This window comes from Balaenoptera physalus (genome assembly GCF_965194825.1).
Source record: "Balaenoptera physalus genome assembly, chromosome: 4".
In the NCBI taxonomy this organism is placed as follows: domain Eukaryota; kingdom Metazoa; phylum Chordata; class Mammalia; order Artiodactyla; family Balaenopteridae; genus Balaenoptera; species Balaenoptera physalus.
This window is the reverse complement of record NC_138891.1, coordinates 70797850-70820087: the sequence shown is the minus strand read 5'-3', so window position 1 is coordinate 70820087 and position 22238 is coordinate 70797850. Positions and strand designations below refer to the sequence as shown.

At 43.9% G+C, this 22238-nt stretch overlaps 1 protein-coding gene across 2 annotated transcripts in view; it reads left to right on the top strand.

The window, feature by feature from the left end:
• MB21D2 (Mab-21 domain containing 2) overlaps positions 1-22238 on the top strand; it is a 116891-nt gene that overhangs the window by 70349 nt on the left and 24304 nt on the right. The window contains exon 2 of one of the 2 annotated variants that reach the window (XM_082461529.1): positions 18194-18319. The exons of the other annotated variant lie outside the window; for it this stretch is intronic. The gene's annotated coding sequence lies outside the window, so the exon portion shown is untranslated. The remainder of the gene's footprint in view (positions 1-18193; positions 18320-22238) is intronic. 2 annotated transcript variants of the gene reach the window in all.

Genomic DNA, 22238 nt, shown 5'->3' with positions numbered 1-22238 from the left:
TGAAGCATTTCATCTCCCTCTGGGGTCCCCAGCCTGTCGGAACGTGGGAGCTTTGTCACAGAGGCACTTAAACCTCCACCCCGTCTCCCTCAGGGGGTTTTGCTGGCTCCACTTGCCAGAGGAGAGAAATGACAGGGGAGAGATCTGCTGGGGAACAGAAGTGGGTGCTGCCATTTTGTTTACCTCATCACCTGTGTTTCTGGATTGCATGGGCGCTTTGGCATCATGTTAGCAGTGTGGTGTATCTGCCCATCAGTCTTTGAAAGGGCAGGAAAGGGCAAGGCGAGCAGCACCGCGGTGGGGAGAGGTGAATGGAGATTGCCAAAGGTTTTAGGGAAAAGGTGCTGATGTCTCTGAAGTAACCACATGATTGAGGGCATCCACTCACACCAAGGCAAGGAATGTAGAGAGAGTTAATCACATGAGCACTAACTAGCCTTCTGGGGTAACAAAAATTGTCTAAACCCATTCCTTCCAAGGGTAAAATAAACTTGAATGTCGATGGGCATTGTGTATCCAGGCCCGACCATCGCAGAGATTGGGACGAGGTAAAATGTCTCCTGAGACTTGGCCGGTGGGGAGGACCCCATTCAGGTGGTTTCAGTGTAGGTTTCTGACCAAAGGAGGCACAACTAGAAGGAACACAACTGAGCAGAAATCAAAACCTGGACAACAGCAGCATATTTCATAATCAGCAATGGAGAGTGGTCGCTCCAGAGCTGGGAGGGCAAGAGCTCTGGTCCAAAGCTGGCGGTTTGGGACTCAGTCTGCAAAGGGGGAGTCCATTTCAGGAGGCTGCTTGTCCGACTCTGCTAGGAGGGTAGCTCTGGCTGCTTACATCCTGGGCTGGGCACTGCGTGAGCACCTCAGGCTTCTTGACATGTGGACAAAGAAGAGGGCATTTATTTCTGTTTAACGGATGAGGAAACCAAGGCTCAGGAAAGTGAAATAACCTGCAGGTTAGGCGGCTGGTAAGTCGCAGAGCCAGGATGGAAATACAGGCGTTCCCTTCCAACGTCTGGAGCTCTTTCTTCCCTGACCCAGCTGTAGTTGTTTATATGTACGTACTGTACACGTGCCCTTTGGCAGATTTCACTGTTTCTCAAATAGAGAGATGCTTCTCTTTCTGTGACTTTATCAAGTCCAATTTTCAGGAGCAAACGTCCCTACCTCTACTGCTTTTGAGCCGAGTAGGATGCTTGGCATCTCTTCCGTCCCGATACGGCATGGTGTTAGCAGAGCTGTCCCGAAGTGGTAATGACAGTCCTGTGCCATCACAGCAGGCGGAGAAGCACGGTTCCTGAAGCTGGGTGCTTCGCACCTTCACTCCCTGGAAGGCTAATCGGCATTCTGCTAGGACATGTCAGACACAGGAAGGAGCTTGCTTTCAGTCCTTGTCTTTTGTAGTTCCCCCGAAAGGACAGCCTTAGTGACAGACGATCTTCCGTTTAGCAAGGTACAGATGGGGCTGATGGAGCCCCTTCCTGTCTGGGGTGGAATCGCGTTACTCCCTTTGTAAAAGCGTCCATGTCTCCCCATTGCCTGAGAGATAAAGTTCACATTTCTCTTGGAATTCCAAGCCTCCCTGTGCGCCATAGCCTCCCAGTCTTCTCCTTCTCAGGCCTCCCTAGAGCCAGCCTTCCAGCATGCGCCGTGGCCTCCCAGTCTTCTCCTTCTCAGGCCTCTCTAGAGCCAGCCTTCCAGAGTGCGCCACGGCCTTCCCAGACTTTCTGAATGGCCTCTGCCACCACCTCCCCGTTAGGACCCTAGCTGCACTCTGAATGTCACCTTCTTCTCCAGTAAGTCTGCTCTCCCCTCGCCCTTGATAGTCAGCCTTCGGTTAGTCAGCTATGACCATCTTCTGCCTCCACGAAAGTGCCCCAATCCCTGCTTCCATTTGCTCACAGACTCATCTCTACCTCACAGGACCTGGCAGAGTGCTGGGTGCAGGGTAGATGCTCAAAGTGTGCTGAACTGAAGGGTTCCGGTTTTGCTTCCGGGTGGAAGTGAATGTCAGAGCACAGTGCGTTCCCTGGAGGCTCAGAGAATCTGCCTTCATCTTCTTCTTGCTGACCACCATGGGGTGGAAGGAAACGAGAAGAGTGCTGGGCTGGGGGTTAGAGAAACCAGGATGTAGTCCCAGTCGACTCTCTAGGCTGCGCGACCTGGGCCAGTAGCTTTAAGTCTCTCTTAAGTCTCTCTCAGCCTCAGTTTCCCTAGCTGTCAAATGGGTGTGGGCCAGACGACCTCCCGCACATGGGCGCTAGCCTTGTAGGTCTGGGAAGGGATGGCCACGTGTGCTCTTCCCACCATGTGTGGCACGCTGCTCCCTCTCCCCGGGGCCCTTGGAGACTCTGTGAGTCAAGGACAGTCAGCCAAAGGGTGGGGCCCCTTTTGTCAGCCGTCCTGCTGTAATTTCACCAGAATGGCCCTCACCGCTCTCAACATTAGCAGCAGCTTCTGGCAGCCTCTGAGTAATTGGATGGTGTCACTTACCAGAGAACCCCAGGGATCCCACAGTGTAAATGTTGTCTGCATCTCCATTGGCATTTTGGTGATTTTTCTCCTGTTACATAGATGACTGGGAGAGATTGATAGTACTAATATTGTTTCTTAGGGCTTTCCTCCTCCGACCTACCGCTGGCGTGAAGGATTGTTTTTGAATTTTCTGAGTGTCACTTACACAGTGTCCTCTTTTATTAGTATTTGACATTATTAAGGATAACAGTGTAATTTGGAGTCCATTCTTGCAGTCGAGGTGATTTAAGAGGAAACAAAGCTTACACATTCACTCTAATTTTGTGTCTAAATCATCTCCGATATTTATGGCATTAATTTCGTAGTGCAATGTGTCGTATGCCAGAAGAGCATGTTATATGAATGACTGAAGGATGTGTCGCGTGGTAGTTGGGTCCTCAGGCATGTAACTGACTCTGCACACAGATTAAATGACCAAGTGGAGATTCAGATACCTCAGGCTCTGGCAGACGGCCATGCTCGACATGGTGGACCATGTTCGTGATGTATCTCACATTCATTTCTTCTCTCCATTCTTACTTCAGCTGCACTCTAGGTCAGCTCCTTATTTCCTCCCCTGGGGCATTATGGAAGACTCCTGCTTGACTTCCTTGCCTCTGGTTTTGTGTGGCTAATGCATCTTCTACTACATGCCCCCCAGTGGGAACTCTCAGCCCTAGTTACTGCCTAGGCATCTCCTTACTCAAGGATCTGTACTCACCCTCCACGGTCTGAATTAGAAGTGGCAGATGCCCTGGCTGGCGTCCTGTCTCTCTCCGCACCGCCCGTTGAACCTGTGTGATGCTTTCCTGCCTCTCTGCCTCATTCACTCATGTCTGCAACCCAGTGCTGCTCCCTCACCTGTCAAACTCATCCTTCCGTCCAAACTTACTTCTTTGACAAACAACTCCCAGCCTTCAGGTATTTCTTCCTCTTCCAAACCTTGCAACTTTCATTGTACCCTACTGCGTTAGTGATTTATTGTGGTGTAACAGGTTCCTCCACAACTTAAAACAACAAACATCTGTTATCTCCCACAATTTCAGAGGGTCAAGCATCTGGGAGTGGCTTAGGTAGGTGCGTGGCTCTGGCTCAGGGTTTCTCAACCAGGGCTGTGGTCATTTGAAGGCTTGACTGAGGTTGGAGGATCCATTTCTAAGCTCAATTATGAGGCTTTTGGCCAGAGACCTGAGTTCTTCTCCACTTGGTCCTCTCCAGAGGGCTGTGCGATGATATGACAGCTGGCTTTCCCAAAGTGAGTGATCAGAGAGAGAGAGAGAGGAACACCAACTTAGATGGAAGCTGAAATGCCTTTTTGTTACCTAATCTTGGAAGTGAAAACTATCACTTCCGTTGGTCACATTGACCCGCCTTGGTACATTGTGAGAGGTGACCACTCAAAGATGTGACTACCAGAAGGTGAGATCATCAGGGGCCACCCTGGAGGCTGGTTACTGTACCTGCCTTGTCTTTTGCATTCATATACTCTGTTTTTCCAGCTAGCCTGGGAACTGTGGAGGATCAGAAGCTGGTGTCATTCACTGTTGTGGCGTCATTACTTCATTCAAAGTACTTTTTCGTGGAGAAGCTTATTTTGTCTTCACAATAAACTGTTGGCTTTAAAAAAAAAGCGGGGGGCGGGGGGAAGGAAATGCAAGAAACTAAGGCCCAGGGGGTTTAGCTATCTAAATCAAATCAATCAGCTACTATGAGGCAGAGCTTGTGAATTCAGCCCTAGGTCCTTCAGATCTAAAACCTGTTTTCTTTCCATTATACATGTGGTTTGCTGATTCTGATTTCTGTAAAATATTTTCTACAACCTGCTTCCTGTCTGTAAGCTCTGGTGAAAATTAAGAGACAACTCAGCAGCACCCAGTGATTGCAGGAAATATTTGTATGCAACAATCCCAAATTGTATATGAAAGTTTCTAAGAGGTTGTGCTAATCAACTGAAACCTGGTCTTCTAGGCCTTCATTTATTCAGCAATTGCTTCATCAAAGCCTCTGATATCTGGCTGTTCTACTGGACAAGGTCGCTTGACAGGCCCTTACCAGTGCCGTCTTTCAGCAGGATTTTTCTTATTTGGTCATCTGGGGAGATCCCGCCTGTCATCTCCCACCACAAGAAACTTCCTACCTCAAAACCTTGCTCATCTGTTTCAAACAACGAAGGCTTTTGAGAACAAACTCTAGATTTTTTAGGTTTGGTAGGATTGGGCTATAATTTAAATGGGAATAACTCCTGATCAATTGCCCTAGATACTGTGACTTAACTTCACAGGGAGGGTGGAGGGTTTGTGGGGAGGGAAGAAAAGCAAAAAAGCAAAAAGGAAAAGTCCTTGCTGTACCCTCAAGCACAAAGTTATGGTGGTTGAATTAAAAGAGCTTTGATTTTCTTTTTCATTTCGAACAAACTCTGTCCCCCTTAGTTGACTTTGAAACTGTGGGATGAGTATAAGCGTTTCTAATTTCAGCCCTTCTCCCTTTATTCTCTGCAAAAAGGGGAGCGCGGCAGGTGGCTTTCTAAAACTTGAACACCTCCAGTTTTTGTGTTCCCTCTCATGATCGCCTTTTATGTCCGCAGGGGACCTTTACACTTATTCTTGTAATGCTCCTTGAATTTTTGACTTATTAACTAAAGATACATTAAAAAAAATACTTTTGATTTAGGTATGTCCTCCAGGCCTCAGTGCTTGGAAGAGTTTTGAGTATTGTTTTTCAAGCTCTTCTCTTATCTCTGCGTGGGTATGCTTTTTGTTTTTTATTTTTTTCAAGGCCACGGGGTGGTTTAATATTACATGCCTTACCACAGTGATTTTCCCCCAAACGGTGGAATTTCTTGGATCTCTTTAAAGAGTCTGAAAACCCTGGGGAGGAAGAGAAAGAGATTTGAAAAAGAATTGGGAATGAGCTTTCTCAGATGCGTTCCTACACCTCGGTGGTTATAAGTTTGTTTTCTTTGTAGATTGACGTTTCCTTTGGCAGCCGTGCTCTGAATCAGATTCTTCAGAGCTCCAAGGAAGTTCCCATTCTGATTACAGTAGAATTCTGTCTCACTATTTTGTTTTATTTTTGCATATAGCAGGTTTAGATAAATAATACTTAAATATGTATATATAGACATACCCACAAGCACAAAATATTTCCAGATGTGTCCATATTTATTTGCAGTCCTTCTCACTCTCGCCTTCAATATGAATGGGCATGTACAAATTCAGGGGCACAGTTATAAGTCCTTGAGAGGCGTTACCTGATCAGGTAGCGTTAAGCAGTTTAGATACATTTTTCAGGGCCTGTGCAGACATAATTGCTAGGAACAGCACAGGTAGGATGTGTCCGCCAGAAAGAATTGAGAGCAGGGAGATGAGTGTCCCTGTGGGTGGGATTTCCTTAGAGAGTGCTAAGGGGCTGCTTTGCACCTAGAAGGAAGGTATACAGGTCCAGAGAGGGCCTATGCAAAAGGAATTAAGGTGACCTGGGTATATTGGCCTCATCACCTTCTGGTGTGCATACCTTTGCTTATAATAAACATGCTAGTAATCATAATGATTAATATGTCTAGCACTTTGCTGTTTGTCCCGCACTGTCATGGATTTTATCTTCTTTGCCTTTGTAGAGTCTCTGCCCCTTCACCACTAGTGAGTAATAAATAATTTTCATTTTGTAAAGAAAGAGGGTGTTAGCTCAGTGGCTAAGTGAGGTACAAAGCTAAAGCTGGGCAAGTCGGGTCTCACACCCAAGTCTTTTTGCCTTCTAATTTATTACATTTGTGTGCCTCTGCCCCTAACCTAACTGACTGTTCGCTAGCTTGACTTCATAAAAGGAGAATAATGTATTGGGTACCCTGGTCCTTTCTTCTACCCCTGCTTCCAGATTCCATGAGGGCAGTGTCAAGACCAGAGATGCTTCTGTATTTCTAATTTCTATTCCATTCTCAGAGTATGACATATATTGGAAACTGTAGTAGTTTAAAATATGTCCACAAATTCTTTGACACTTCCTTTAAAAGATGAGGCCTATTCTCCATGAATGTGAGTTGGACTTAGTGACTCATTTCTAATGAATAGAAAAAAGTGAAAGTGATAATGTGTAACTTCAGGGACTGGATCATGAAAGGCACTGTGGCTTCCTCCTTTCTCTCTCTGTTGGATTACTTGCTCCTAGGGCAGGTACCTGCCATGTCATGAGGACACATAGGATGTCTTATGTAGAAGCCTAGGTGGGGAGGAACTAAGGCCTCTGCCAGCAGTCAGTGAGAAACTGAGGCCTCAGTTTGGAAGTGGATTATTCGGCCTCAGTCAAGCCTTCAGATGACTGCAGCCCCAGCCAGTGACTTAATGGCAACCTCGTGAAAACCCTTGAGCCAGAAATACCCAGCCCCACCACACCTGAATTCCCAACTTACAGAAACTGAAAGATAAGAAATGTTTGTTGTTACAAGTCACTAAGTTTTGGGATGTTCTGTTATCTAACAATGGATAAGCTAATATAGAAATAGATGGATGGTACCTCAAAGAACTCCAGGATGTTTGTGATAGTTAATGATAATGACTCAATGATATAAACTATGATTTATAGACACCAGCTACTTCTCAGTTGTTTTCTTTCAACTCTGAAAAGTGTAGAGCAGTTTTGAGTATTTCCCAAATTTTATACTCACCCGAGGATCACCTAAAAATACACAGTCCAGAGCCCCACCCTAGACCCGTGAAATAGCACAGCCTAAGGATGAGGTTTTGAAGTTTATATTTTTTAAAAAAACCAAATCCTTTTGAGATGATTCAGATGCAGACAGCCCTGAACATGTCCATTTAGGAACCAGTGAACTAGAACCTTTCCCTTTTTCCTTAAGCCAGTTTTGATAATCAAGGTTTGCTATGGATAATTTCATCTGAGTTCTCTTTCAGGGCCTCCGTCTTCTGTGGTGAGGGAACATGCAGCTAGGTCCCCCCCGGAGCCTCTTCTCAGGCTTGGCATGGAGCCCGTGTCAGCCCAGGGACCCGGGGACTGCCTGGTCAGGTCTTGTGTGTGACCAGGAGTGGAGAATGGAGATGGGTTCCAGTGCAAATGTTGAGTCTCATGCCTGGTATTAGTCTCAAAAACAGTCATGCTTATGTTTGAGTGTCTCTCCCTGTACACAGACTTCAGGAGGCTCCTTTGGGAAAGAATAGAGCACAAAGGAAAGTCAGTAGCTAAGGTGAGCAGTCCCTGGAGGAAAGTTGTTAGCCTTCTAGAGTAGAAGTCCTAATACCTCCTGGATGCTGACAGAGTTCTGGGTAAAACAGGGCATGTTTTAAACATGCGTTTTCAGTTCATTGAAATACCATAATTTATAATTGGTCACTCAAGCATATTATGACTGTACACTGGGTATGAGTTTTTTGATGCATATGTCTATGCCAAGTTTCAGTGTTTTATTGTATGACATGGATTGTTTTTAAGGAAAAAGTCCAGGCTGTTGAATATACCTATTTCCCTCTATAAGCTCTGTTCTAGTGTCTCTTCAGGCACTAAGTACCTGTGTGACCTTGGGAAAGTTACTTTCCTGCTTTAGAACTGAAGTCTTTTCATTGGAGAAAGGAGAGATATAGACAAGAAGATCCAAGTTCTTATCTAAACAGGTGAATCAGTTCAGCATTGTATTAGTTGACAAGGGCTGCTGTAACAAAATACCACAGACTGGGTGGCTTAAACAACAGACATTTATTTTCTCACAGTTCTGGAGGCTGGAAGTCCAAGATCAAGTGGTCAGCAGATTTGGTTTCTCCTGAGACCCCTCTTCTTGGCTTCTCAATGTGTCCTCACATGGCCTTTCCTCTGGGTCTCTTTGTGTCCAGTCTCCTGTTCCTATAAGGACATCAGTCTGCTGGGATTAGGGTCAAAAAGAGTCACATTTGGAGGTACTGGGGGGTTAGAGCTTCAAAATATGAATTTGAGGGGAGCACACTTCAGCCCATAACAAGCATCCAGATTACCTTTGGGTGTTAGAGGTCCACTGTGAAGCAGTGGCCGGGGTTAGGTGCAGAGCACGCGTGGGCATCTATAGCAGAGGCAGAACAGACAGTAAACCCCCCTCTAGATATCTGGTCCTTTCTCTGCTTTCCCAGAAACAAGCTCTGAGCTTTTCTCTCTGTGTTAGTAGGGTCAAAGTTAGAGTCACAGGATGCTAGTGATAACCGGGACCTTTGAGTAATGCCCTTTATTTAATAATAGAAGAAGCTGAGGTCCAGGGAAGGATGGTGCTATGTTTATAATTAGGTCTCTTGATTTATGCCTCAAGTCTATTCACTCAAAGCCAAATCAGAGCATATAACCACACTCTCTGACATCACTGTTGCCTCACTCCAACACCTCTGAGATACCCCAGCTTAGGAGAGGTAGGACATTTTTTTCAAGCTCCAAGGAGGGGAAGATATAATGGTTTTTCATAGGGAATGTGCTAAGAACATTCCAAAAATAGTGACATCCTGTAATCAAAGCTTTTTGTCCAAGGGAGGGCTTTTCTCACCACTTTGTTCTTGGTCTTCCAAAGGAGGGCAGGTTTTTCACCATGAGTTGTAGGATCAAGGCTAGTAAACCTTCAAACTGACAAGAGTTTTGTTATATTTAAACAGGTGAAGAAGAGAGAGAAACAGAAGTGAGCCATTTACTTCTTTAGTTTAATTCCAGAGTTAGAACTGGAAACGATTTTTGATATCTAATGAAACTGTTTTAGACCCAACAGATTGTCAAAATATTCTAAGCAATTACATCAAATTGTCATATTTCTTTCTGGAATCTGTAAGTGACTTGGGGATCAGAGATGTGACCTGGCCCTTTCTCTGGGTTAAGTGGAAAAAAATTGCAAATATTGCTACATGCTTTTAAGAAACTTTTTAAAGATGCAGGGGCAAATTGAATTAGAATAATCCTCTCAAATATCCATACCTGTTGTAGAAAGCAGTTGTCTACATAATCCAGATATTTCCGTCTCTCCTGGGAAAGAAATTCTGTGAGCATCACACTGCTGGTCCCAGTTTGTCTTAATCTCATGCTAAAATAACTAGCATTTCATTGTGAACCCATTGAAAGAAGAAGGCTGCCCAGGTTTTTCCCAGATTCTGAAACAGGGACATCCGAGTTTAAGCATCAGTTACATGTTATCTATAAAGTGAATTATCTGAACGCAAAAATAGAGATGTCTTTTAACATTGTACAGGAAGGGTGAGTTGCTTTGGTTGTATCTCTGCTATTCATGAGACAGAATATTTGTACGACTGACCCACTCCTTATTTTTGGAGAGTTTTTAAATGATTTATTCATTCAACAAATAATTAGTCGAGTGAGGCTTTCTGCACTAGGGATATAGCAGTGAGCGGCAGCAACAAATACATGTTTCTGCTCTCAGGGAGTTTCGTGAGAAAGCTGGACCTTCATAAAATAGTTTCACTTTTTTTTTTTTTTTTTAAGTTATTTATTTTATTTATTTTTGGCTGCGTTGGGTCTTCGCTGTGCGCGGGCTTTCTCTAATTGCAGCGAGCAGGGGCTGCTCTTCATCATGGTGCGCGGGCTTCTCATTGCGGTGGCTTCTCTTGCTACAGCGCACAGGCTCTAAGCGCCTGGGCTTCAGTAGTTGCAGCACGTGGGCTCAGTAGTTGTGGCACACCGGCTTAGTTGCTCCCCAGCATGTGGGATCTTCCTGGACCAGGGCTCGAACCCGTGTCCCCTGCACCGGCAGGCGGATTCTTAACCACTGCGCCACCAGGGAAGCCCAGTAGTTTCACTTTTGAAAGTAAAATTGCAGGCTGGCATACATTCTCCACAGGAAAGAAGCATGATTCGAGGAGGTATGGGAGCAGATAATGAAGGAGCCTGCCCCAGGCTGGAAGGTTTCTCCCTGAGGACCTGACTCTGGGTTGAGAAATGATGGATGAGGGAGAGACTAACTAAATTGGAAGGTCCAAGAAGTGGTGGCAGAAGACAGGGGTCTGGCAAATAGGTCAGAGGTCGTGTAATATGTCAAGTAAAGGAGAATCAGTGGGTTGGGAATGAGAAAATTTGGATTTTTGTCTGTCTTGTTTCCTTTTTTTGGTGTAACTCTGGGAAAGATGGGTTCTTTGGGCCTAATGTCCTTATTTGCATAACGACTGAATTTGAATCAGAGAATCTGAGGGACCTCAGAGTCCCTGAACTAGATTCTTTCATTCATACAAATTGACCAAGCACCTGATGTGTACCAGGTAATCTGATTGGTCCTGCAGTTCAAAGAGGAATTAACTGGGATCACTGACCTCAAGCAACTTGGTCCAGCAGCGGAGACAAATAGATAAGGCAATCCATTGTGTTGTCATGTTGTGAGTGTCATGGGAAGACAGATGAGAATGGGATTAACCCTGATGGGAGGAGAGGGGCAGTTGGGAAGACTTCACAGAGCAGAGGATCTTTGACCGAAAAAACAGGGTGAAGTCAGCTTGGATAGCCAGATGGTATGAGGAAATTCGTGGAGATTGGAAATATTCATTGGAACATCAATGAGTTAACACTACTCCATACTCTATATCGATAACTTAGTCACGTCCTTTTGAGCCTCTACGTGCACCTCAGACTCCAAGGTTGATTATGAAAATCCTTGCCCTGAGTCTCCTTGCTCCATAAGGCTGGGGAAGAGTAGAAGCAATTTCCATGTTCTGTCTTGGTATCCCATCTGTCAGAAAATGCCCTTTACACAGCAGGGTTGTAGTGACTTAATTATTGTTTGGGAGATATTTAGACATTCAGGTCAAGGATGAAATTCTGTTGCAAAACTGAAAGCACATGAGTAAGATGTTGGAAAATGAAGTGGAAGATTTTTTTGTGTGTTTTGTTCTTATAGGGAAAGATTTTAATGGCCTGACTCTGCTGCCATAGTTGGGTCAGATTGTCAGAAAATTATGTTATGCACCAGAGAAAACAAGAAGAGGCTTTTGAGGAGGTGCTCTAAAATTATTTTCTGTTTATTTGCATAAGTATTTGGCTTGAATAGGAAATCGACATTCCTTGCCAAGATGGGGTTAACATTCCTATGATGTTTTAAAAGCTGGCCAAGGGATTGGCATGAGAGGAGACAACCCACGTAACTCAGCGAAGAGTTGCTAGAAATTGCGTTGTGGTCATTTAGTCTAAACGTGATTAGAAACAGAACAAAACAGTATTCATTTTAAAATCTGTTTCTTGCCTACTTCCAAAAAGACGTGAGTATTAAGGAAAAGCACATGACTATAACATGACCATTAAAATACACAACAAACTCAAAACCTCCCAAGAAGCTTTGTGCAGCAGCAACTATGTTTTTGACCAAAAATATTAATTATTTTTAATGTTATTATCATTTGGGGGGCATGGATTTTAGGTGAAAGATTCCTGGCAGTCTAAGCAAAAAAGGAAAATATGGTTGCTTAGCAACTCTTATTGACTGATAAAAAAGGAAACAGGTCACAAACTACTATGTATAAAATAAATAAGTGACAAGGATATATTGTACAGCGCAGAGAATATAGATAATATTTTATAATTATAAATGGAGTTTAACCTTTAAAAATTGTGAAGCACTATGTTGTACACCTGAAACTTATATAATATTGTACGTCAGCTATACCTCAATTTTTAAAAAAGGAAACAGATCAGCCTGTTAGGAGATACATTCTTTAATATATCTCCTCTAATATTATACAGATTTTTATACTATAAGCATTGAATAGTATAATTTTCCATGACTTCAGTAAGTTTTCTAGTGATGGCAAATTCCTTTGTAAGACAGTTTGTTTTTTTTTACGTTGACCTTCAGTAAAATCTTATACCAGATCGAAGGCCTTTTTTATATGGGGACATAGCTAAGGCAATCCAGACTTATACTTTCCTATTATGTTTGATGCAAGGAAAAATATTAATAAGGGATGGATATTGTTTTGATCAGTGTTTTAAATCTTGTGTGTTCATAAGAACTGCCTGGGGCCCTTGGTAAAATATAGATTCCAACGCTCACTCCAGATTTACTGAATCAAAGTCTCTAGCAAGGGGCCTGGGTGTATATTTAAAAAATGCACTAAGTCATTTCTTATGCTCCAGCAAGTTTAGGGAGCACTGCCATAGATGGTTTTCCTTAACTATTTTTCCCTCTCAGTTGGGCTTTGTAGCAGTCATTTTGAGCATAAATTGTGATAGGAGCCCGAGGCAAGAGCATTAAAAGTGAAATGATGAAGCCCAGCAGAGCCAGTTTAATTAGCTGGTCTGGAACCATAGTGTCATTTCCCTTTCTCAAGCAGTGGTGCTTCCGAATGCTGCCCATCACTTCCCGCCTTCTCATCTGTTGTGCCATTGATCCTTTTACCATCTCCATGTGGCAGGCAGAACAAACATCATACTGTATTTCATCAATTTTAAGATGCACATCTTCCCACAATTTTACATCTCTAAAATTTGTATGCATTTGAGGACCTAAGATGTACTAATTTGATGACATCTTCTTTTCCTGTCTTAGTGATATATAAAGTCATGGTGCATCTGTATATTCAAAGGGGTTGAAGATTGGATGAACTGTGGTTGTTCCTTTTGTAGATGAGGCATCTGAGGCACTAAGAGGATGATGTGAGCATGGAAAACCACTCCTAGTAGGCGGAGCCCAGTCTCAGACCCAGCTCTCTGTCCTTGTACTAGTCATTTGTCAATGAATAAGCAATACTGCAAAATTCAGTGGCTTAAAACAGCATTAAACATTGATTCGCTCACACGGCCTCTTGGGATCAGGCATTTGGGAGTGGCTTAGTTGGGTGTTCCTGGCTTGGGGTCTCTCATGAAGTAGCAGGTAAGGCGTTGACTGGATCTGCAGTCACCTGAAAGCTTGGCTGGGCCTGGAGGTTCCACCGACAAGCTGGCTTGTTCACGTGACTGGCAGTTGGTGCTGGGAGGCCCCAATTTATCCCCATGTGGGCCTCTCCACCAGGTCTTGAAAGAGCCCCCCACATAGTGATGGGCTTTCCACCCCGCTCCCCTCCCCACCCCACCCCAGCAAGTGATCCAAAGGACCAAGCCAGGAAAATGTTGCAGTGCCTGTTATGACCTTGCCCCGGAAGTCTCATGCTCTCACTTCTACACATTCGATTTGCCACACAGACCAACCCTGACTCCGTGTTCGCGGGAACTACACAAGGGCATGAATATCAGGAAGTGAGGGTCTTTGGGGCTGGCTGTTTCCTTCGCTCCACATTGCCTTTCCAACATAGTTTTGTCTCGATCTGCTTGGCCATCTTATATGCTTAGGTCAGGCTCTCTGGGGTTTATATCCCATTCTAGCACTCCTGAAACTTTAATGTGCCTACACATACTTGGGGTCCCCTGATTCAGTAGGTCTAGAGTCCGGCCTGAGATCCTGCATTCTAATGAACATTCTAATGTAATGCCCTTGCTCCTGGTCCATGAACCACGCTCTTAGTAGGAAAGTGAGCTGAGCCAGGCAGGCCTCCAGTGGCCCTCTGCAGGACTGCCCTGCAACCGGAACGCCTCTCTCCTCAAGGGGTACTTGCCCCCTCCTCTTATTTTGGCCGAGAGACTAATGGTTTAGGGGAAGGAACTAGGGAGACCAACCCACTTCACTAAGTTGGTTAAGGGAACGAGACGCATGAAGCCGATAAGAACCCAGGCATTACTAGGTAGACAGCTTGCTGCAGCTGTGAGCCTCTTCACAGTGAAGGTCAGGTTTCAGACAGCAACAGCTGGGTGCTCAAAACAGCAAGGCAATTAGCTTGCAGGGGGGTGGGGTGGGTGGGATGGAACACAAACAGTGCTTAAAATGAAACGTGTTGATGCATTATTCAGAGCTCAGATGCCCATCAGTGGAATCCCCATCCACACACACACACACACACACACACACACACACACACAAAAACACACACACACACACACACACACACACACACTAGCATTCAGGAAACCTTTAGACCTACAGTATATTTCCCTGAATAAAATGGAAGTTAGAGCTGCAGCAATCCCATAAATGCTGCCACACTTTAAGCTGCTTGGCTGACATCTAGAATGCTGGCCCTGGCACTCTGCCTTTTTCCTTGCCCATGGCAAAACTTCTGTCCTGTGTCTTTCTACACATCAGTTAAAAGGAACACATTAGACTCTAAGCTCAACAAGAGAGGAACTCTTTCTTTTGTTCATTTCTCTCTCTCTCTCGCTGTATGTACGTATTTAATACATACACGTATACACACATGTATACATTATAAATAAGGAGAAGAATAAATACACCAACATAATACGTGGAGAGAGGGAACTCTTGAACCATTTGAATCTCTCAGGAAAACATGGTGAGGTCTGTGCAGTGGAACACAGGGCACTCCGTTTTCACATTCTAGTTGTTGTTGGGGACTTTTGGAAGGGGGTCAAGTTTATCACCTACCATTTCTTTATCAGCCATGCCAGTCTATAACTGCAGAAGCGAAAAATTGCTATTTACCGGGCACTTACTGTGGGTTGAGCACACATAATTACATCATTTAATCTTCCGACAACCTGCGCGGAAGGTAATGATCACCTCCAGTTTGCAGAAGAGGAAATCAAGCCTGTGAGAGGTGAAAGTATTTACCTTACACAGCTAGTAGGTGGTAGTTTTGCAGGCCGTCCCAGACCGATTTCAGCCTAAAGCCAGTGTTTACTCTCCACTGTCACAGAACAAGGTGTCCAGAGAAGGAAAAAAAGAGAATGATAGTGCTATCGGAGCCAGAAGGGCTCCCGACACTGAGTCCGTGCACTTACTTTGCATCTGTCCTTGGTGCTGTGAAGGCTACTGAGATGCATTTCAGGGGACCTCTGCTCTGGAAGAGTCGATATATTCATGGGACATTGATAGGAATCGCAGTCATTATCTAAGGCTACCCATTAAATAGCAACCAGTCCGCATACATGGCTGGTGGGAACGCACAATGGCACAGCCACTTTGGAAAACAGTGAGACACTTTATAAGAAAGTTAAACACACACCCCACACTTAACAAATGGCACAGCTATCATACAGCTGAGTATTTACCTAAGAGAAATGGAATTTATGTTAACACAGAGGCATACAGTTTTATTCATATTAGCAAAAAACTAGACACAATCCAACTGTGCATCACCTGGTGAGTAGATAAACAAAGTGCATCATATCCATACAGGGAAATACTGCTCAACAATAAGAAGAAGCCAGCTATTGATTTGATGAATTCAACAACATGAATGAATATTTAAAGTTCCATGCTAAGTAAAAGAAGCCAGCCATGAAAGGCTATATACTTTGTCACCTATGTGCCCTTCAGGAAATGGTAAAACTACAGGGATAGAAATCAGATCTGAGATTGCCTGGGGCTTGGAAAGGAGATTGACTGCAAAAGGGCATGAGGACATTTTGGGGGGTGATGGAAGTCTTCTGTATCTCAATTGTGGCTATAGTTATCAAACTGTATACCTGTGTCAGACTCATCAAACTGTATCTGTCAAAGGGGTGAGTTTTATTGTAGATAAGTTATACCTCAATAGACTTGACTTTAAAAAATACATCAGTCGGTCCAAACCCACCATTTTCCAGATGGGGAAACAGGCCCCAGATGAGGGGAATGACTTGCTACAGTTGTGAGTTGGGAATACAGGTTTCTCGGCCCCAGTACTGAGGCAGAAGCAAGCTGGAACCTTGGCCTCCTGTCTGGGTCCATGGCACATTCCAGGGAGGACTGGAGCATTGACCCTCAGCTCTGAATGCAGCTCCGTGGGTGGCTTTTTAAAAACTCACACTCCACTGTGCCGCTCATCAGGCTGTTGACCTGCAATTTGGCTAGAGGTCTCCTCATTAGAGAATAAAGTAAATTAGCATTCAGCCAGAACGAAAGCACATAAAGCTCCGATGATGAACTTCTGTGTACATATTCCATTGACTCTGTTGGGAAGAAAAGGCCTCAGTGTAGTACCATTAATTTATTCGGAAGAGTGCCTTGCAAGGCTTTGTCATCCAGTCTAGAAAGAACAAAATATCCCAGAGATTCACACCAACATCTTGTTGCAGAAAGCTGGTGAGATTTGGAGTGAGCCAGACCTGGTTTTAGTTCCTAAATTTCTTACTTCCTCACTTAATGCCCTTGAGTAACCACTTCTCTGTCTGCAAAATAGTAATCCTAATACCTACCTCTTATAGTTTCTTCAAGGTTTAGGTAGGAGATTGGGAAATTAAGCACCTAGCCCGGCTATGATAGACTTCAGCGTAGCCAGCCGTGGGCTTGTGCTTGACACATATTAACTATGGTCCCGCCCATTGTGGAAAAGATCAAGCCCAGGGTAAGTAATCTGTCAGCCATTGTACCACCTGGCCAGAACCACTGGGCTATGTGTAGACTTCAGTAAATGATTATGGATCTGAGTCAAGTCCTATTTATAAAATAATTGATTACAGTGTTTGGAAAGGAGTGGAATTTTTCTTCTTAATTTGAGAGAAAGCCTTACTTTAACTTTTTTGCTTTTTAAGAAAGAATGGGAAACCATTGAAAACAAAATTAGGGTCCTGAGTGAGTGCCAAACTCCCAGATGAAGGGAGGGTATTTTTCCCACTCAGACTCTTCTATCTTTGCCCAGAAAAAAATACCCCAACCACACAAGAGACCTTGAGCTATTCAGGGCCCAGGGAGACTTCCCTCCCACCCCTCAGCAGGGTGGCTCTCTGGGGACGTTCTCTGTAATCACAAATCATTTTGCCTTCTAAGATTGAGTCGAATTTAACACTAACAGAAATAGGGTCAACTAGGCTTAGGGTTGACTTTTCTTAAACTTAATTGTTTTTCCTCTTTTACAATTGTAATAATATACCAAGTAAGTTTTTCATCTTCACTTGAAAATATGTCTCATTCTGTCACACAGCCAGATTTACAAAACACCAACTAGTTTTAATAACCCAGGACAACTGGCAAAATACCAACTGGCAAACTTACCAAAGACAGTAGAATTAGTTTCTTTTTTTTTTTTTTTTTTTAATTTTTATTGGAGTAGAGTTGATTTACACTGTTGTGTTTCAGGTGTGCAGCAAAGTGAATCAGTTATACACATACATGTATCCACTCTTTTTTAGATTCTTTTCCCATAGAGGTCATTACAGAGTATTGAGTAGAGTTCCCTGTATTATACAGCAGGTTCTTATACGCTATGTCTGTTTAAATCTCTCCATTATATGCTTCATGTGTGTGGACTCAATTTTCCTTTCCTGACTACTGTCTTCCAGTATGAAGTGGTCAGTTACAGATTCTAGTGCATTCTCTGAAGCACAGTAACAACCATGGTTTAGGTGCCAGAGATTTCTCTGCTGCTCAGGGCAGAATTATCCTCTTAGGTAGTTAGGAGCCTGAGGACTAGAAAAACTGAAGTCAAGGCTAGTGGTCAAAGTGGGACGGTCTCCCAACACCAGCTCAGAGCTGTTTCCACTAGCCCACACCACATTCCCTTTGTGTAGGTTATTTAATAAATTCATTTCACAACCCGTAGAGCACAGTAGGAAACAACGCAATTACTGAACCATAGGAACACAGCTGCCAACATCTTGTTGATTCAGAATTGTCCAAACACTTCCATGTGTGGGCGGGACTGATGCAATTTGCTGGTTCAACAGTTGACATTGATAAATTGAAGTTTCGTTTCCTCAGCCTTCTGTTGGAGGTGCTAATGAGCATGAAAAGCTGGAGAAACACAGGCGGGAGAGGAAGAGAGGATCTTGCCTGATCTACATACTAAGTAATTGAGCCTGGATGATGTAGACTTGACACTGCCAGGTAATAGATGGACACTTTTGAAGGCACTAATAGAAGCCAGATAAAATTAGCACTGTGAACATTTTAATTAAGTTCTGCTTGCAGATTGTGTGGGCTGGTATCTTCCTTCATTAGAGAGAATGTTTGCTTTTCCTAATATTCTTTCATATGTTTTCTGAAATATTCTTTTATAGTTCATGCAGCACTAAGCCAAGATTACTTGGCTTCTGGAAAATGAGGAGGTTGGGCCAGATGATCTCTGAGGTCTTTTCTACGCGCCATGTTTTTACTCGCTTGGCAAGAGAATTTGTCTGAAATGAATTGCATTCCCCCCACACACATTCGTCCAGGCCTCTGTTCTCCTCATTCATTGTTTCCATTCATTCAGTAAGCACTTGGATGCTTCCTCTGTGCCGGTTACTGTGCTAGGTGCTAGAAGTAAAGAAGGGAATAGGCCAGAAGGCCACCAGGCCCCTACACCCAGGAGATGACATTCTAATTGGGAGCTAGGTAAGTAAGTAGAGTGTATCAGGGATATGCCTGGGGCAACACATGGCAGCAACTAGGCAGAATCAAGGAAGGCTGCTCAGAGGATGTAATATTTTAAGTTGCTCCTTGAAATAAGGTGGAGACTTGGGCGGGGGGGAAGAGTGTTTGGATGGACTTTCCTCTGTGTACCTCCCAGGACTTTTTGCCATAAAGATCATTTGGCTCTCTGTGGGATGTCCTTCCAGTAGAAGTATTTCTGTTAATGCTTCGGCATAGGAGCCAATGGTTACTTCCATGACTTTTATATTTTCTCAACCTCTTAATCTTAATTTTATTCAGAAAAAAATTGATTGGAATAAAATGGGTTGGCAAAAGTACTGAACTTTTGAAATGAACCTTTTACGTATACATATGTGAAGTCCAAACCAGCCATGAGTAATCTTTTTCCTATCCTTTCAGCTCTCAGCCAGGAGAGTACACTTATCTTGGAGAGATGCATTTTGTTAAGCCGTGATCACAACCCAGTTAGGAATCCTCCAGCTACAAGTCATTTTAGAGAATATCAGACATTTGTTGACTCAGTGTTTTTAAAGCAAATTGGATGCATTTTTGTATGGCATTAGTCAAAATTAAATCTGTTCTAAACAGAATTTCTTTGCAGGTAATCCTGATTTTTAAAAAAATGTTAAATGTGTTTGGTTAAAGTTACCTATAAATAGAGAACTCAGGATATTCAGTGTGAAAATAATGTTTTAAAAAAATGCCAATTTAACTTTGAACGAATACTATAGTAGCTTCTAAATGTGTCACAAACAACTTCTATCATATTATTATATTCTGTCATAGCTGTTTGGTAGAAACCAGAGAAATCAAATGTTAACTGATTATTGGCATTAGTGCGATGGCCGGGCTGTCCTGTAAAGGATTTAGGTTTGTATATTTATAGCCCATCTCAGCAACTCTGTGTGGTCATACTTGACTGTTATACCAGAGTGTCAGTGCTGATGCAAGAATTAGGAGACCTTGACCCACTCCAGGCTCTGACACTCACTAGCTTTGTGGGTTTTAAGTACTTGCAGCCCTGCTTTGGCGTTCTTGTCCGTAAGTGTTCTCATCCCTCCAATGAAGTGGTGAGACTAGATTCTCTAAGGACCCTGGCACTTTTGAGATGGATGAATGCGAGTGATGAATGCTTCCTTCCCATTTGCACGCAGAGAAGCAAAGCCATGAAAGAGAAAATGATCCACTCGTGGCTGTGGGGAGCGTCACTGGCTCAATAAGAATAGGTCAGGGGGCTTCCCTGGTGGCGCAGTGGTTGAGAGTCCGCCTGCCAATGCAGGGGACACGGGTTCGAGCCCTGGTCTGGGAAGATCCCACATGCCGCGGAGCGACTGGGCCCGTGAGCCACAACTACTGAGCCTGCGCGTCTGGAGCCTGTGCTCCGCAACAAGAGAGGCCGCAATAGTGAGAGGCCCGCGCACCGCGATGAAGAGTGGCCCCCGCTTGCCACAACTAGAGAAAGCCCTCACACAGAAGCGAAGACCCAACACAGCCAAAAATTAATAATAAATTAATTAATTAAAAAAAAAAAAAGAATAGGTCAGGCTCTCACCTTTTTTAGTCCTCTCTGTCCCTTTGGATCTCATGCTCCCTTCTAATCACCCTGATAACACTTACTTGATATTGGATTTTATGGTTCACAAAGCCCAGTGATTTGCATTTGCTCTTATGTTTGTGGGATAACTTCTAGGTGGATATTTAAAGGGCACGAGAGTAATAAAGTTAGTTGGCAAGATCTTGTTTTAATAGTGAATTCTATCCCACCATGCCTATCAAAATGGGTGTCTGAAATGAACTAATATTACTTTTTTTATTGAATCTTATTTCGAGGAGAAATGAATAATTAAAGTGAAAGAGTAAGAGTTACTCTCCAGGGTATCACAGGTTCTCCTCTTCAACCACATTTAGAAACAACTTCCTGTAGGAGTGAAGAATTGAAGCAGATTCCCCCACTCCCCATTGCCTTTGGATTGATTCTGTTAAGCTTGTTTGTGCTCGTGTAATTAGCTTCTGTATGACTTGCTGTGAATAATGTCTCTTGGTAGCCTCACATTTAGAAATATGATGAATATATATTTGTTTGTTTGGAATCAGATCACATATTTCCATGTAAAAACACCCCAAATAATGCCTGGGTTCATCGGTGCCATTTTAACTCAGTCATCAGCTGAGCCCTAATACTTGTCTTCTTAGCGTGGGTTGGGGGTAGGAGTCCGTGTAGTAGGAAGGAAGAGCAGTTTTGAAACCGACACCTCATTTCCTTGGCCCGGCCTCTGGAGGCCTCCCTGTCTCTGACGTCTGTCCTCAGGGCCTTCCAGCACAAATCACAATCCACTGAATCAAAGCTCCCATCCCAGCCAGGCAGGTGGTCTCCACTGTGGTGAGAATGTCTCACTTCGATTGAACACATTTATCCTAAGGAGTAAATGGTAATTAGCACCTTAACTTCCAAGAAGCGATTTCCATTTTCTCTTTCTAATTGTGAAAATGAACCTAATGGGTAGAATTTCAGGCAAGAGGAGAGGGAAAAGACAGAAAATCCAGGCCTGAAAATCTGTCTCCAGGTTCAATTCTCCCTAGATTTCCCAGCTTCTTTCATTTCTGGACCCCTAGTATTTGAAGGCTTTAGTCCCTTTGCCATCTCCATGGAGCTGTGAGAAGGAACTTAAGAAAAGGGGGAAACGGGATGTGGCTAGTTGTTCGCACTGACCTGTGTGAGTTGTTTGTAAGTCAACTGTCTTCTTCTTTATATATATATATATTGGTGACACTGCTTGGCATGCAGGGATCCCAATTCCCTGACCAGGGATCAGACCTGTGTCCCCTGCCTGCAGTGGAAGACCAGAGTCCTAACCACTGAGCCGCCAGGGAATTCCCAAGTTAATTGTCTTCTGAATCAGACACCTGGGTTCAAAGGTCAGATCCACAGACTTTGGGTAATTATTTAACCTAAGACTCTCCCTTTCTTCATACCACTCAGAGGCAGCGTAAAGATGAACAGTAATACATTAAAAAATCCTTGGCTCAAAGTAGATGCTCAATAAATGGGCTATGTTATTAAGAGGCTAGGAGTGGTTGGATGATGGCATTAGCAATATCTGGAAGACAGCAGCATCAAGGAGAATTTTAAAATCAGTGACATGGACATTGTTATTTGAAGGAGGCATAATGTCAGACTCTTCTGTGTGTGTGTTTGAAATAGATTTCTGGGCATGGAAAACAGGTGGTGAGGCTGCAGTGTAGGTACCCCAGGGGTGGTACCTCCAGATGTGTGCAGGTGAGGCCAGCTGAGCTGCTCCCACAGGGAGGGGGATGGGCCTTTGCAGTGAGAGCCCGGGTACGGGGTGTGCGGGGGCCAGGATGCTGGGGAAGCTTTCAGACACAGGCTGAG